This window comes from Triturus cristatus, chromosome 8 (genome assembly GCF_964204655.1).
Source record: "Triturus cristatus chromosome 8, aTriCri1.1, whole genome shotgun sequence".
NCBI classification, from domain to species: Eukaryota; Metazoa; Chordata; class Amphibia; order Caudata; family Salamandridae; genus Triturus; species Triturus cristatus.
The window spans coordinates 814,886,265-814,901,394 of record NC_140591.1 but is presented as its reverse complement, the minus strand read 5'-3'; the positions used below and the strand labels follow the sequence as shown (position 1 = coordinate 814,901,394).

At 54.3% G+C, this 15,130-nt stretch overlaps 1 protein-coding gene across 1 annotated transcript in view; it reads left to right on the top strand.

Moving 5' to 3' along the window:
- NALCN (sodium leak channel, non-selective) overlaps positions 1-15,130 on the top strand; it is a 2,843,734-nt gene that overhangs the window by 1,482,453 nt on the left and 1,346,151 nt on the right. The gene's annotated exons all lie outside the window — the stretch shown is intronic.

Below are 15,130 nucleotides of genomic sequence, written 5' to 3'. Positions count from 1 at the left end.
TTGGAGATGCGAGCTAAGGTAGCAGCCGGTGGGGTCCACTTGCCCTGGAGGCTGGTGAGTAGCGAGCAGGAATATTGAGTGCAAGAGGCAGGGTGTATGGCCTCTGGTCTCGGTCGGTCGCGGACGGGCGCAGACGGGCTTTCCTTAGGCGCGCCTTCGGCGCGCAATCGTCGCGCCCGCTGCGCTCGTCCGCTGCGCTTCCTGGGGAGGCACATACTTATGGGTTAGTGGGACAATGGGCGGTGGGCGTGGCCTCTGATGGGGGCGTGGCCTGTCGATCGGCCGAGGCGCTGTCAAGCGTTTTACACGCCGGTTTCTGGGCAGCGGAGGGGCCGCTTGAGTTGAGAGAGGCTTGGGTGAGCGAATAATTCAGTTAAAAGCACAAAAATTCACAGAGAAACAATTTTTAAAAGAACGGTGCGCTCTCCCGGCTTTCCGCCTCAGGAGCAGCGTTTGTCAGGTGGAGAGGCTGGTGAGCAGCGTCTCTTTTAAGCTGTGGGCGGTGGGCGTGGCCTCTGATGGGGGCGTGGCCTGTCGATCGGCCGAGGCGCTGTCAAGCGTTTTACACGCCGGTTTCTGGGCAGCGGAGGGGCCGCTTGAGTTGAGAGAGGCTTGGGTGAGCGAATAATTCAGTTAAAAGCACAAAAATTCACAGAGAAACAATTTTTAAAAGAACGGTGCGCTCTCCCGGCTTTCCGCCTCAGGAGCAGCGTTTGTCAGGTGGAGAGGCTGGTGAGCAGCGTCTCTTTTAAGCTGTGGGCGGTGGGCGTGGCCTCTGATGGGGGCGTGGCCTGTCGATCGGCCGAGGCGCTGTCAAGCGTTTTACACGCCGGTTTCTGGGCAGCGGAGGGGCCGCTTGAGTTGAGAGAGGCTTGGGTGAGCGAATAATTCAGTTAAAAGCACAAAAATTCACAGAGAAACAATTTTTAAAAGAACGGTGCGCTCTCCCGGCTTTCCGCCTCAGGAGCAGCGTTTGTCAGGTGGAGAGGCTGGTGAGCAGCGTCTCTTTTAAGCTGTGGGCGGTGGGCGTGGCCTCTGATGGGGGCGTGGCCTGTCGATCGGCCGAGGCGCTGTCAAGCGTTTTACACGCCGGTTTCTGGGCAGCGGAAGGGCCGCTTGAGTTGAGAGAGGCTTGGGTGAACGAATAATTCAGTTAAAAGCACAAAAATTCACAGAGAAACAATTTTTAAAAGAACGGTGCGCTCTCCCGGCTTTCCGCCTCAGGAGCAGCGTTTTCTACGCTAGATCACAGCAGAAATGACATACTTTTAAACTTCCTACATGCTGAGATTTATGTTTGTGAGATAATCACTAAAAAATAAGTGCTATTAATTTTATTGACTTACTGGGGTGATACATACTTGACACAGATGGGAAATAGTTGGCAAATATTCATTATTAAGAGCTTGACATTTTGCTGAAAAAGGAATACATACAATACATTACCTAGTGGATAATTCTTCACTGTAACATGCACCCTCTTAACAAGGCCTCCCTCTGGAACATAAAGCATGCAGGTCACAATCCCTCACTGGGTACTTAAACCTAGGATACTCAACTGCTGGCCCTCACACAGTGCACATGTATAGGTAGCACATTAGGCAACACATGCGTACACTAGGTGCATAACGCCAGCAGGAGGCAACACTCCCCACCCCCCACAATAGCATGCATGTTCTACGCATAAATAAAACACACCACACACATTTTTGTTTGGGTAAGAAACTGCTGAAGGTTTATTAAATACACCGTTATGTAATATGGTGGGTTATCTTACGGGCGATCTAAGGGCAGGCAACCAACTGGGCCGCCTGCCCGCCTGATGAGCCAAGCAGCACTGGGGCGAACCCCGTCTGTGCTGCCCCTTCGGTGATCCTCTTCCCGGATTACGATCCCTTATTACTCACGCCCCTTTCAGAGCGGAGCGGAGCAAGGCAAGCCCCCGGTTGTTCAGGCCCACAACCGCCCAAAGATCTAACGGGGCACCGACACGGTTTTCCAGGAACCTCTCATGAGGCTCCTTGGCTCTGGCACCCCCATGGTGCAGCGCAAAAGTACCCTTCGGTACCCATTTGCTTCCAGATCGCCCTGCAACTCCGCCTGCAACGAAAAAAGAACATTACAACATTCTATGCATCCCCTGCTGCTTCCACGCCGGGTAAGTGGTAGGGTGGGAGACGGCGTGTCCAGGGCGCAAAAAGAGGAAGGTCAGGGGGTGGGGGAGGCCTATGTACCCCCCCGTTCCTCGCGCCCCAAAAAGTGACGCACCCAGCGCGCCGCAGCCACTGCTGACAGAGTGGGGGGACTCCTCCCCAAGGGGTCCCCTAGAAGAAGGGGGTGTGCTGGTGCCTTGCTGGCACTAGAGGCCCGCCCTTTAAGGGCACCCTGCGGGCGCCAGGGCAGCCGCATAGCGCCAGCAGGAGGCAACACTCCCCACCCCCCACAATAGCATGCATGTTCTACACATAAATAAAACACACCACACAAATTTTTGTTTGGGTAAGAAACTGCTGCAGGTTTATTACATACACCGTTATGTAATATGGTGGGTTATCTTACGGGCTATCCAAGGGCAGGCAACCAACTGGGCCGCCTGCCCGCCTGATGAGCCAAGCAGCACTGGGGCGAACCCCATCTGTGCTGCCCCTTCGGTGATCCTCTTCCCGGATCACGATCCCTTGTTACTCACGCCCCTTTCAGGGCGGAGCATAGCAAGGCAAGCCCCCGGTTGTTCAGGCCCACAACCGCCCGAAGGACTAACAGGGCACCGACACTGTTTTCCGGGAACCTCCCATGAGGCTCCTGGGCTCTGCCTCTGGCACCCCCTATGGCGCCGCGCAGAAGTACCCTTCGGTACCCATTTGCATCCAGATCACCCTGTAACTCCGCCACAGCTCGGAAGGCGGCCACCGCTGCCGCCAGAGCCCCCCACCAAAATAGCTATAGTCTTGCCCGCTAGATCTTCTGTCTAGAGCCTCCTGCAAATCTAGATGAAAGGACATCCCTACTGGTTATCGATGCCCCATCTATGTCCCAATAGCCCTAGACGTTACCTTGGATCAGCCAATGTCTGATGAAACAAACGCCCTATGCCTGTGTAGTTGTGCGAAGCACAATAACCTCACGCCGCAAGGTTCCACTGCGTCACATGACTCAGCCCCTTCCCACACAGGGCGGGACAGTTTTAGACACCCTAGCTCACGATGCCCCACCTATTTGCTGATCACACTGTATGCCGCCCTTCTGGCACCGTGGGTGACTGGACACATGTGTCTCCGATCTCTGGGCCAGCACTCACTTGTTAGGAGACCGTTCCTACCCCCGCTAGCCAACTAGGCTATTAGGGCGGAAAGGATTATACTTAACCTTGGCACCGTCCCTTTACTTGCTAAATCAATGCGCACATGGATGTCCCTAATGGCGTATGAACATTGTGCATGGCTGCACCCCAGCGCTTGCCCTGCATCCCCTATTCTTTTTTTTTTAAACCGTTTATTACAAATCTCAAGAATATACAAGTATGGGCCTACAACCTTCCGGCCGGCCGCTAGGAATGACAGGAGCATATGACATATGTTCATAAACACTTGGCGTTGCAGAGGAGCATAATCAGGAGGTATCAACGTCGTGGGGCACATCAGTCAGACCCCACAATACGGTTTCATTTTATACAAACAACAAGAAAAACCACACCCACAAGGCAACCAGCAATCGAAAGTAGCAGCAGGTGCTCCCCGAATGGGGGACCCCAACTATCCACAGGAGTCGAAAGAGGGGAAGGGGAACAGAGCGAGGACTGGGGGAACCCTGTGCCCGGGGCTGGGGGAAGGAGTCAGCTAGGGGGACGGGGCTGGTGAAGCAGCAGGCAGCAATGGTGGCGCGCAGATACCCCCGCGGTAGGCGTTCCAGGGGCCCCATACTTTCACCCATGTCCCGGGCCTACCCCTCGCCACATACACCACCTTTTCTCGAAACATGCACCAATCAATGTGTTCTTTCCAGGCCGACACCGCCGGGGGCTTCTGGGATCCCCACAATTGAGCAATATCACGCTTAGCTATCATATATCCCAGAGTCACCCACCACGTCTGCGGAGCCGAGTAGTCAGTTGGTTCCCACACATTCAACAGGCATCTCCTCGCTTCAGGCAGCAGCGCGACACGCGTAACCACTCGCAGGACCTCGTGCACACCACGCCAGAATCGCTCCACCTTCGGGCATTCCCACAAAATATGCAGAAAGGTCGCCAAAGCACCACACCCACGCTTACACAACCCATCCTCAGCATAGCCCATACGCAGAACCCTTGGCCCCGTCATGTAGACCCGGTGGAGTATCTTAAGCTGGACGAAGCGAAGGCGAGCCGGTATGGCCACCTCCTTCGGAGAGGCCACCGCGGAGATCCAGTCCTCGTCGTCCAACTCCAGCCCATCGGCGACCCAAGCCTCTCGGAGGCCAGTCAGCAAGCCCGAGCGGTCATTGATCAGTTTTATGTAAATAAGTGAGATCGTGCTGTCTGGGACGTGGCCATCTAGCACTCTATCCTCCAGGGGGGAAGACTCCGGGATGAAGGCGACGTCTGGGAAGACGGAGCCCAGTGCATGACGGACCTGCAAGTACCGAAAGTATTCACTGCCCTGCAGCTGAAACTCCGTCCGCAGCGTCTCGAATGTTTTAAATCCCCCCCTCGTCCAGAGATCCCCCACTTTACTGATGCCTATCGTGTCCCACTTCTCGAAGCCCTTCGAGGTCCACAGGGAGCCCAACCTCACAGACGCGTACAGCGGTGACGCCCGGGTCAAACGGTCCTTCCACCCCATAGCTGCATTAGCCGCGTGCCATACTCGCACCATGACACGCGTAGGTCCCGTCAGGCGAGCGTCGGGCGCGCCAGAGTAGAGCGCTCGATTGTAGTCGCCACCGGGCAGTAGCATCTTGTCCATTTCAAATGCCGGGTTTAAGGCAGGCCCGTAAAGGCCATGGTTAATTGCAGCTAGCTGGGAGGCCCAGTAATACCGTTTAATATCCGGGAGGGCAATCCCCCCGTCGTACCATGGGAGCGTCAACCTCGCCAGGGCAATACGCGGCCTCCCGTCCCAGAACAGGCGGCGCTGTAGACTCTCCACCTCACGGAAGTAGCGCGCCGGGACTAAGTCCATAGTGTTCTGGAGAGCGTACAGGAAGCGTGGCAACGACATCATCTTAAACAACGCCGCCCGGCCGAGCGGCGAAAGCGGCAGGCGCCGCCAGCGCGCGACGTCCTCCTTCAAGCGCAGGAGGGGGGGAAGCAAGTTCCGCTCGTAGTGGGCCTCCGGGTCCAGAGTAATGTAGACACCCAGGTACCTAAACCCCCGAGAGGCAATCTGGATCGGACAGCCCCGCGGGAGGACGGGAGCTTCCCCGGAGAGCACATACACACATGATTTAGCCCAGTTGATGACAAGGCCTGAGTTGCGGCCGAATGAGCGCAAAACATCAACCAGGACAATTAGTGATTTACGTGGGGAGGCTAGGTACAGAAGGATGTCGTCAGCGTATAGGGACACGCGGTCCTCGTACTCGGGGGTCCAACGGAGACCACGGATGGAAGGATGCCACCGCAGCCACTCCGCCAGGGGCTCCAAGGCCAGCGCGAACAGGAGCGGCGACAAGGGGCAGCCCTGTCGCGTGCCCCGTCCCAGCTCGAATGGGGCCGATACTCTTCCATTCACCACCACCTGCGCCAATGGGCCCGAATACAACAATTTGACCCAGCTGATGAACCCCGGGCCTAATCCAAACTTCGCCAGCATCGCCCAAATGTATGGCCACTCAAGCGTGTCAAACGCCATGGTGGCGTCTAAGGACGCCAATATGGCCGGCTCCCGCACGAATGGGACACGTGCGAGCACCCCGTGCAAGCGCCGCAGATTAAGGGCCGTGTTGCGATGGGGAATAAAGCCGGACTGGTCTTGGTGGACCAGATCGCCCACCACGCCGACCAGCCGGTTGGCCAGCACCTTGGCGAGAATTTTCGGCTCTGCATTCAAGAGCGAGATAGGCCGATAGGATGTAACCCGGTCTCGAGGTCTCCCTTCCTTGTGGATCACCACGATTGTAGCCAGACGCTGGTCCAGCGGGAGGGAGCCCAGCGAGTGGGCCGCCAGGAACATCGCGCGGAGGTGGGGTGCCAATACATCCGGTCGCAACTTATACAACTCGATAGGGATGCCGTTCGGGCCCAATGCCTTGCCGGAGGCGACCGAGCGTATGGCGAGGGCAATTTCGTCGGAGGTGGGAGCGGCATCCAACGACACCCTGTCCTCCTCCGAGAGGGAAGGCAGCGCGATATCCCTAAGCAGGGCATGGGAATCCTCCTCCGAGCAGGGAGAAACCGGGGAATACACCTCGCGGAAATAATCCGCGAAACAAGAGACAATGTCTTCTGGCTCGGTTACACTCACACCATCCCTCCTCTCAATCAGCGGGACCACACGACTCGCTCTCTCCTTTTTATCCAGCCACGCAAGCAGTTTACCAGCCTTATCACCCACATCATACAGTCGCCCCTGTTGCTCTCTACTGAGGCCCCTGGCCGCCTCTGTAACGAGGGCCCTGTAGGCCGCCTGCTTAAGTTGTAGGACATGTAATGCAGCATCCGTCACCCCACCCTCTAGATCACCCTCCAATTCGGCAATTTCGGCCTCCACCCGGGTCACCTCCTCCTGCTCGCGCCTCCGGGCATGAGAGATAAGGGATAGGGCCTCCCCTCTGAGAACTGTCTTGAAGGCTTCCCACAGGGAGATAGCCGAAGGGACGGACCCCACATTCTCATCAAAGTATCGCTGCAAGGATTTAATCAAACCAGCGCGAATAGTGGGGTCGCGCAGGTACCAGGCATTGATTGGAGCTACCCTGCCCTCACCCCTCGGGAAGACATCAAAGTGTAACAGGAGCGGGGAGTGATCTGAGATACCCCACGCCAAATGGCGCTCCTCTCCTACTCTCCCAACATAGGCCGCCGGGACAAGGACATAATCAAGCCGTGAGAGGCTACCATGGGCACCCGAGTGGAAAGTGTACTGCAGCTGCGTGGGATGTTTTAAGCGCCAGCAGTCCACCAATCCCAGCGTATCCAAGAGGCCGGATAGCCACGCCTGTGCCCGGGGGAGGTCCCTAGGGGGGGTGACGATCCACAGTCCCAGAAACCACCGCATTGAAGTCCCCCCCAACCACCAGAAGCCCCCCCGGAAGGCCAAGGAGGAGGCGCCCCAGGTCCGCAAAAGTGGTCGACTGTAGCCCCGGTGGGACGTATACTGATACAAAGACAACTACTTTGCCCTCCATTCTCCCCACCAAGACAGTGTAGCGTCCCCTATCATCATGGCGCACCTCATCAATTTCCAACGGGAGCGAGTTCTTCACCATGATGCCCACACCCCGTGAGCCCGACGTGAAGCCCGAGTGGGCCACCAAACGGTAACCACGCCGATTCATGGCACAAAAAGAATTACCAATAAGGTGTGTCTCCTGCAGAAAGACTACATCGGGTGAGATTCGTTTCAGATACTGCAGGACCACACCTCGTTTGATCCTATCCCCCAGCCCATTAACGTTCCAAGACAACAAAGTCAGGTCCCTACCCCCCATCACACACAGAAGCCATCATTCGTCCCCCCGAGAGCACCTTAATACCAATACAATAAAGGGTTTGCCTTGTGGTAAAAACGAACAACACCCCACCCCAACCCACCCATCCCAACAGAACTCCCCCCTCCCTGCACCCCTGCATGAGCCCAAATAGCCCCCCCAAAGTGCAGTGTGCCTGTCGCCCCATAGATGGTTAAACTAACTAGTCCCCCAGAGGAGGAGGGAGAACCCCCAAGAGACCCCATACGACCTCCACAGGAGGGGAACTTACTCGAACAGACGAACAGTCAAAAGTGACATCAATTTTGTCCAGAGCGAGGCCTAATATTAGTCCCTCAGTCCTGATCCGGCGAGCCCTCTCCTCCAACCGCGCCCCCCCCACCCCCCCCGATCCCGATCCCCAGACAAAGTATCCAGCCAGTCCCCGGCCGCTTCGGGACGATCAAAAAAGTGCGTGTGGCCATCCACCTCCACCCGCAACTTAGCTGGAAAAAGCATTGCATACTTGAGGTTTAGGGCCCGTAGACGACGTTTGACTCCGAGAAAGCTCAGTCTCTGCTTTTGGACTGCTGGGGTGAAATCAGGATAAAAGTTTACGTCCATATTGTCGAGTCTGACCGGTCCCTGTAGTCTGGAAGATTGCAGGATAGCGTCTCTGTCCCGAAAGTTGAAAATCCGGGCAATGAGAGGCCTCGGAGGGGCTCCGGCCTTAGGCCTTCCCCCGGGAACCCTGTGGGCCCGTTCCACCGCGAAGAATTTACTCAGCCCCCGGGGCTGGAGATGGGTGAGAATCAAGTCCTCCACAAATAGGTCCGCCGCCGCCTCCTCACGTCCCTCAGGCACCCCGATAATGCGGACATTGTTCCTCCGGGCCCGACCTTCGGAATCCTCCAGGCGACGATCCAGCAGCGCACTCGCCTGGCCAAGCCGGCGCACCTCCTTTTGGAGGGCCGCCACATCCGTCGTGAGGCCCGATGTGGTGTGGGCCAAAGAATCGACCCGGTCATTGGTCTTGGATAGATCGGCCCTCACCAGGCCAACATCCACGAGGACCGAGTCAATCTTCTGCGCCAGTGTATCAAAACGCCGGCCCACCGAGGCCTTCATCTCGGCGATAGCGCCCATGACATCCCGAAGGGTCAGATCCGCGGGCAGAGCAGGAGCATCAGTCGGGCCCTCAGGGGACCTACGCGGCACCTCGGGAGATCCCCTCCGGAGGGTGTAGCGGTCCATGCTGTTAGACTGATGGACTGCGCCACGTCGGGTCGATTTCACCTTTGCCCGGTCGCCATCCTGCTTTGTGGACATGGTTCCAGTCCCCCGATTGTGCCAATCACGTCGTAAAGGGCAGACAAGCCGGTTCACGGGCTCCGGGGGGGGGCCACCACAGGTCCGCGGGGTGGATCACAGCCGGCGGGCCGGCAGGGCACCCCAACGAGGCCACACCACCTCACAGTGCCCCGCAACCCAACCTCGCCGAGGCAGCAAGGAGGGTGCAAAAGCGAAAGTGAAAGTGCGGGGTACGCGAGTCGCCTAGCCCTGCCCGCCGCTGTTGTTCACTTTGTCTCCGGATCGCCCCACAGCTCCAATCCGGGGTCCGGCGTGGAGAAGGCCGCAAACCTCGATCGGTGCTCCCGCCGGTGTCCGAGGTCCAATTTGGAAGCGGAAAACGGGTGACACCTCAGCTCGGGCTCACCAACACAGTCCCCTCATCTAGGACAGGATATTTTCAGGATATATGTAGGAGGTCACAGAGGTCCTCGGGAGCCTCGCACCTACGCGGCCATCTTGGTTGCGCGCTAGGCTCCTCCCTCATCCCCTATTCTTTATAGGAATTTCGACCTCTCAGCTCCCTCTGGGAAGTCTCCTAGGCATACCCGCTTAGAGAATCTGCTGCTTCGATACAGGGCACACTGTCTGTAATCTAGTGCCTAACCTTAGATGAGGTAGATGCCACCCACCGCCTAGGTCATTGGGATCTAAAGGAGCACACCATTATCCCCCGGCGTACCTCTAAGTGGGACTGGCTCCACCCAGCTGTAACACCAGAGATACACCTCTTAAACATCTTTACTCGTTATGCACTTGGCACCCTTCTGGTTGCAGCTTTGTGTATTAGTAAAGCGTGCATGCCCACGGGGCACGATGACGCTGCTAGCCAGTGTATGTTACCCACTCGCTGATACTTATCTATCCTAACTGCCCTTACCTGGATTGAAGAGATGCTGGATGCTACCCCAGGACTGAAGACTTAATGCTCCAACCCACTTTGACCCCAGAACTTGGGGACAACCCCAGTGGTGACCCTGCCTTACATGGTACATCTACCCCAGCGCTCGATTATCAATGTGATAGGGACCCCAATCCCAAGAGATGCCCCTTCTATTGTCTGGTTCTAGCCGGCAGAAGGATAAGCCGGGGGGGGGGGCAAACAAGTTTGCGGAACCAGGGGGGAAAGGTGTGTGCAAATACCTGCCCTTTCCTGAATTTTGGGATGCCAAAAAGTCGAAAATACCCTGTCGCCAATTGGCACTAACGCAGAGTTTACCAAACATTTCCGCGCCACAGCACACTTGCTAGCTGACAACTACCACCACCCGCCTGCTGCCCTGGTTGACGCATGGGTGAATATGTCTCACTAAAGCTACCAGATACCGTCCCTTGGCTGCAGGGGACTGCCCACCCAGTGTACATGGTACCTGATTCTATATGGTACTCGCAGGTGTTTCCCATGAAGGCCCTCATAGCCAATTGCGCAATGCAGTCCCAGTATGCCTCACTTTGCGTTGAAATTAATTGAGTAAGTGTAAAATTATACTTTCCCACCATTGGGCTGTTAACCGGTGACAAGGCAGGCTGTTCTTTAGCGGCTCCTGACATTGCCTCCGGGTATGTACCACAAACCACCGTACCTCACTACACGCCAGTACCCTTGGCTTAAACAATGCTTGTTAGTTGTATAAGATAGCTGAAGCCAAAATTCTGGCTTCCCTGCGTAGCATATTGAGGATGCTTCCATTCTGACTTGGTGGGACTGTCACCTTAACGTGTTGAACATTCCTTAAATGTCTCCCTTCGATGAATAGCGAGCTCAACCGCAAATGGGACCAACACACTAATCAACTTCCGCAACAGCCAGACAGGTCACCTGCACGTGATCTAGGTGCGGAAAGCGGGAGCCCTTTGGAAATGGAATAGTGGCGCACAATCCCCGTGTTGGAGACAAAATTGACCTCGTTGTACTGCGAGAGAGGTGCATGCGGAGACAACATAACTATCCTTTGCCAACACAGAGCCAGTCCGTATCTTTTGTTTTTATTGGGACAAAGGAAGAACCATGATAATATCACTGATCAAGTCTGTGATGTCATATACGCACTCTCCCCCTGTGCTTTGTGTGATCTTGGCCCTCCTTGGTGTGAGCAGAGCCCCGGGAAGTATACTTGGGTTCGAGGCCAATAATGCACCAGTGTTCGGAGAGAAAGATGAAACCATACTTGCCGATCCCCGGCCAAAAACGACAACCCTTTTACCCTTTGTCAACAGTAGCATATTCATCAATAAGACATTGATAAGGGCCACATGCATAACTCCTGGTAGCCAAAGGACCTTGTTGGCCAAGCAGCGAAATCATCACTAAATGCAATAATATGAAACAGTCTTCTCACGGCGCACGCCACCCAGGCGCCAACAGGACACCGAGGTTTACACCGAACAACCCGATTCCAAAGGAAAGGCACCCCAACCCAACCCCCTGCGCAACTCACTCACCAAGGCGCCGCTGAAGGATCCACCCCTGAACAGCGCCTTCAATGAATAGCCAGCTCAAGCGCAAGTGGGACCATTACACAAAGCAACACCACCTATCAACGGAAATCAACCATACCCCCCTGCAAAACCGGTAGTGTGTGTGAAACCCAGCCAACTAGACGAAACCATGGAAGCAGTCTATCTGGGGCATTGTAGAGACGTAGCTGATAATAGACAACCTGTCCCTTCTATCTGAAGCTCAATACCATTAACAGAATGCCAGGTGACTTAAAGAAGGCATAACACTGTAACAGCTCCCCGTGCTGCAAAGGCTCTTGCTATACAAGGAAACCACAAGTAAGGTGCTTTCTTTACCTGCCTACGCATAATCTGCGTTCATGTGACCTTGGCTGGTGAAGAGCTATCCCTGAACCTAACAGAAAATGAAAACTCTGGAACTGCAGCCATGAAAGCTAATTAACTGAAGACCAGTGACTGAGGTAACTCCTCAGGAGTTTATACTCGCAAAGCCTGAGTCATGGGACACGACACGTTTAGGATACCAGAGCCTGTCCAAATGATCCCTTAATATCCTTCTTGAAACCTATGATGCATAAGGCTGCTTAGACCACCTTTGCAATTGCCCACATTAGTGAAAGGTCCCTAGATTGTATGTTAGCCACCCACCAGTTAGCCAACTCCATGTGCTTGCAAAGAACACAGTCCCTTATCAAGTTGGTGCCAACCAAGAACTAGTTTATTTTTGATCCTCTCAACCTGTGGGAGCAAAACTAACATCAATGGTCGCACTACCGACCCACAGCGCTCCAATTACCGACCCCGGTACGCCTACCTGCAAAGGTTCACCAAACTTCCAACATCACTAAAAGGGGTTTCTTATGATAAGAGCCGAACCTCCTATATGCTAAGTCGTGGAGTGGCCTAATATTTCGGTAATAATAGTGATCTGCTGCTGTGTTACCGTGTTGAAAACACGTCACCATCCCTGAATATTGGAGTGTGTCCGTGCACTGTCAGTAACTTAGCCAAAGTGGGTATAAAAGCTGGACTGTATCAAATACAACGCTGTTCCAAACAGGGGCCCCAGATAAGTTTCTACCAAGGGCAGCTGCTACTACTACCGCATGTGCTGTTGTGCACAAGTAGGCACTCCTGACCTAAAACCTACAAATTGCCGTGTTAGTGCGCCAGAGCCCCCCACGCATCCTGAAGAAGGCAGTGCATTGCCAACAGGGAGAAGGTGTTAATAAACCAATGTGCCCCCCGACAACCTCAGGCACATCTGTGTTTCCCCAGCCGCCCATAACATTTGCTGTGATACGATAACTAAACATCAAAAGCCCCTCGGAAGCAGTTACCGCAAAACTTTCTCTCCTTCGTAATGAGGGTAAAGGGTATGGCTAACCCGTGCAAGCAAAATTCTTTGCATGGCAGTAGTGTCGCACGCCAAGTGTGATGCTGTTTCTGCCCTTGCCTTCCAGTTATATTGATAAAGCCAGAACAACAAACTGCACATGTCAGGCTTCTTGGCTTTGTAACAGGTTTTTGGTCGCCTGAGGTAAATACGCAGCACTGGGCTTGTGTCTGATATTGAAAAGCTTTCACTTAATGCCGCCGATACCATGTCAATGTAGCGGCACTGCCCTGAACCTCATTCTCGACAGACAATGCAGCGAAGGACTCGATGCGCCTCCCATGAAATGTGCGCATTACACTTTCCAATGTACAGAGCTCTGTATTTACCGTTTTCTTAAACACCTCAATGACACAAGGCAGCGGGGAGATAGAAGCCACCAGGGACCCGCAGCCCCTCCCGTTCTCACATTGAAGAGCTCACGGGTCAGGGAAGCACAATATATCCATAATAAATTTCACGGCAGCTCCTGTGCCCCGCAGCCGCAACGGGGGTAGTACATATCTGGGGCAGGCGTGCGGGGGAACAGTGCAGCTAGCCAGTTGACATTTGTAAACATATTTGGAAACACTTTGCCTCCTCGATAAAACCTGTTTATTAACTACCAAATTGCTGCACCTGGTATTCCCAGACAGTCACCATCCAAGTAGTAACCATGCCTGCACATCCTGCAATCAACCTAACAACGTGGCGGCGGCCGTGCATCCACGGTAGTGCACCACAGCCCGCCCGCCCGCAATACACACTCTGAGGCATGCCTGCTCTCGGCCCAACAAGACCCAAAAGAACTTCCCTGCCCCCAAAACTCACAGCGCACGCCGACGAGCCCCTGGCCCAGTAACATGCAGCCCAAGGTGTGTGCTGCAAACACAGTGTATCAAGCGGGGGAGGGAAGAAACCGCAACCACGCCGGGTGACGCGAGACAACCAGGTCCAGCGATGCAGCGACCGCTGCGTGTCCGGCGAGACGGCGTGTCCAGGGCGCGAAAAGAGGAAGGTCAGGGGGTGGGGGAGACGTATATACCCCCCGTCTGTCACACCCCGGAAGTGATGTGCCCAGCGCGCCGCAGCCACTGCTGACAGAGTGGGGGAACTCCTCCCCGAGGGGTCCCCTAGAAGAAGGGGGTGGGCTGGTATCTTGATGGCACTAGAGGCCCACCCTTCAAGGGAACCCTGCGGGTGCCAGGGCAGCCGCATATCACACACATACACACACATATACACACACACTTGAGATGCACCACATTTAGCAGCACGCACGGAGCAGTGATATTATGTAGGAGCTTATGCACTGAGGCATTGTTAAGTAGTACTCCTATAGTACTCTTTTACATACTCTTACATCCTTTTCTGATTTGGCCCCAAACATGTGAAATAGGGAAAAATTGCAGTTATCAATGAATATTCATATACAGTTAGTACAAATAGAAAAGAATGTGTCCTCTCTGCACATTTACTAAGAGAAATCTGGATATTTCAGGTTCGCTTCATAAAAACACATAGAAGTACATAAAAGAGTACTTCTCTGGTCCTACTTCCTTTACTCATAAATGATTACTTGAATTGGCCTCATTGTCTTATTTGGGCTTACATTGCCCAACCAGGCGGTGTGTCATCAGATCCAACGAGCAGAAAGCATCATCGTCACATTGCTACATCTCAGATCACACAGACCAAAAGTTAGAGCAAGACCTGCAACAAAATCAGAATTGAAACTTACAACAGTGCTTAAAATTGGCAGATACTGCCCGGGATATAACATCTCAATAGGGGCTGGTACTATCCTGCCCCAAATTTCCACTACTGTTGTGGTATCAGTATTGATACAGCATTTTCTGGGTCCACTTGCTTACCACTGGTACTTTGACTGAACTTTTTCTCCAACTTAGAGATGATGGAAGTTAGCATTAACATCCGTCAAATTCAATTAACAGTGCAGCCCATATTCGGTATCCCCAACGGCTTCATACAGAAGGGGAAAAATCAGGGTGATTACTGGCCTGCATCCTGTGAAAAGAGCAGGCAGGTCTGCTGACGACCAGCTTATCGGCAGAGGGAGGAAACCTAGTACATGGGAATACTAGAGGTGTTTCAACGACATTTGCAGCTAGTCTACACAGCAGACCCAGCGGTACACACAGGGCGCTATACCCCCTTCCTCAGGGAGTTCACCTTAACGCAGTTGTCGCCCACAGGATTAGAGGAACTGGACACCAAAATAACAGTTGAAGAGATCCAAGAGGCACTGCAAGCCATGCCGGGGATTAAGGCTCCAGGGGCCGATGGTTTCTCGTTGGCTTTCCGGCAGGCATACTT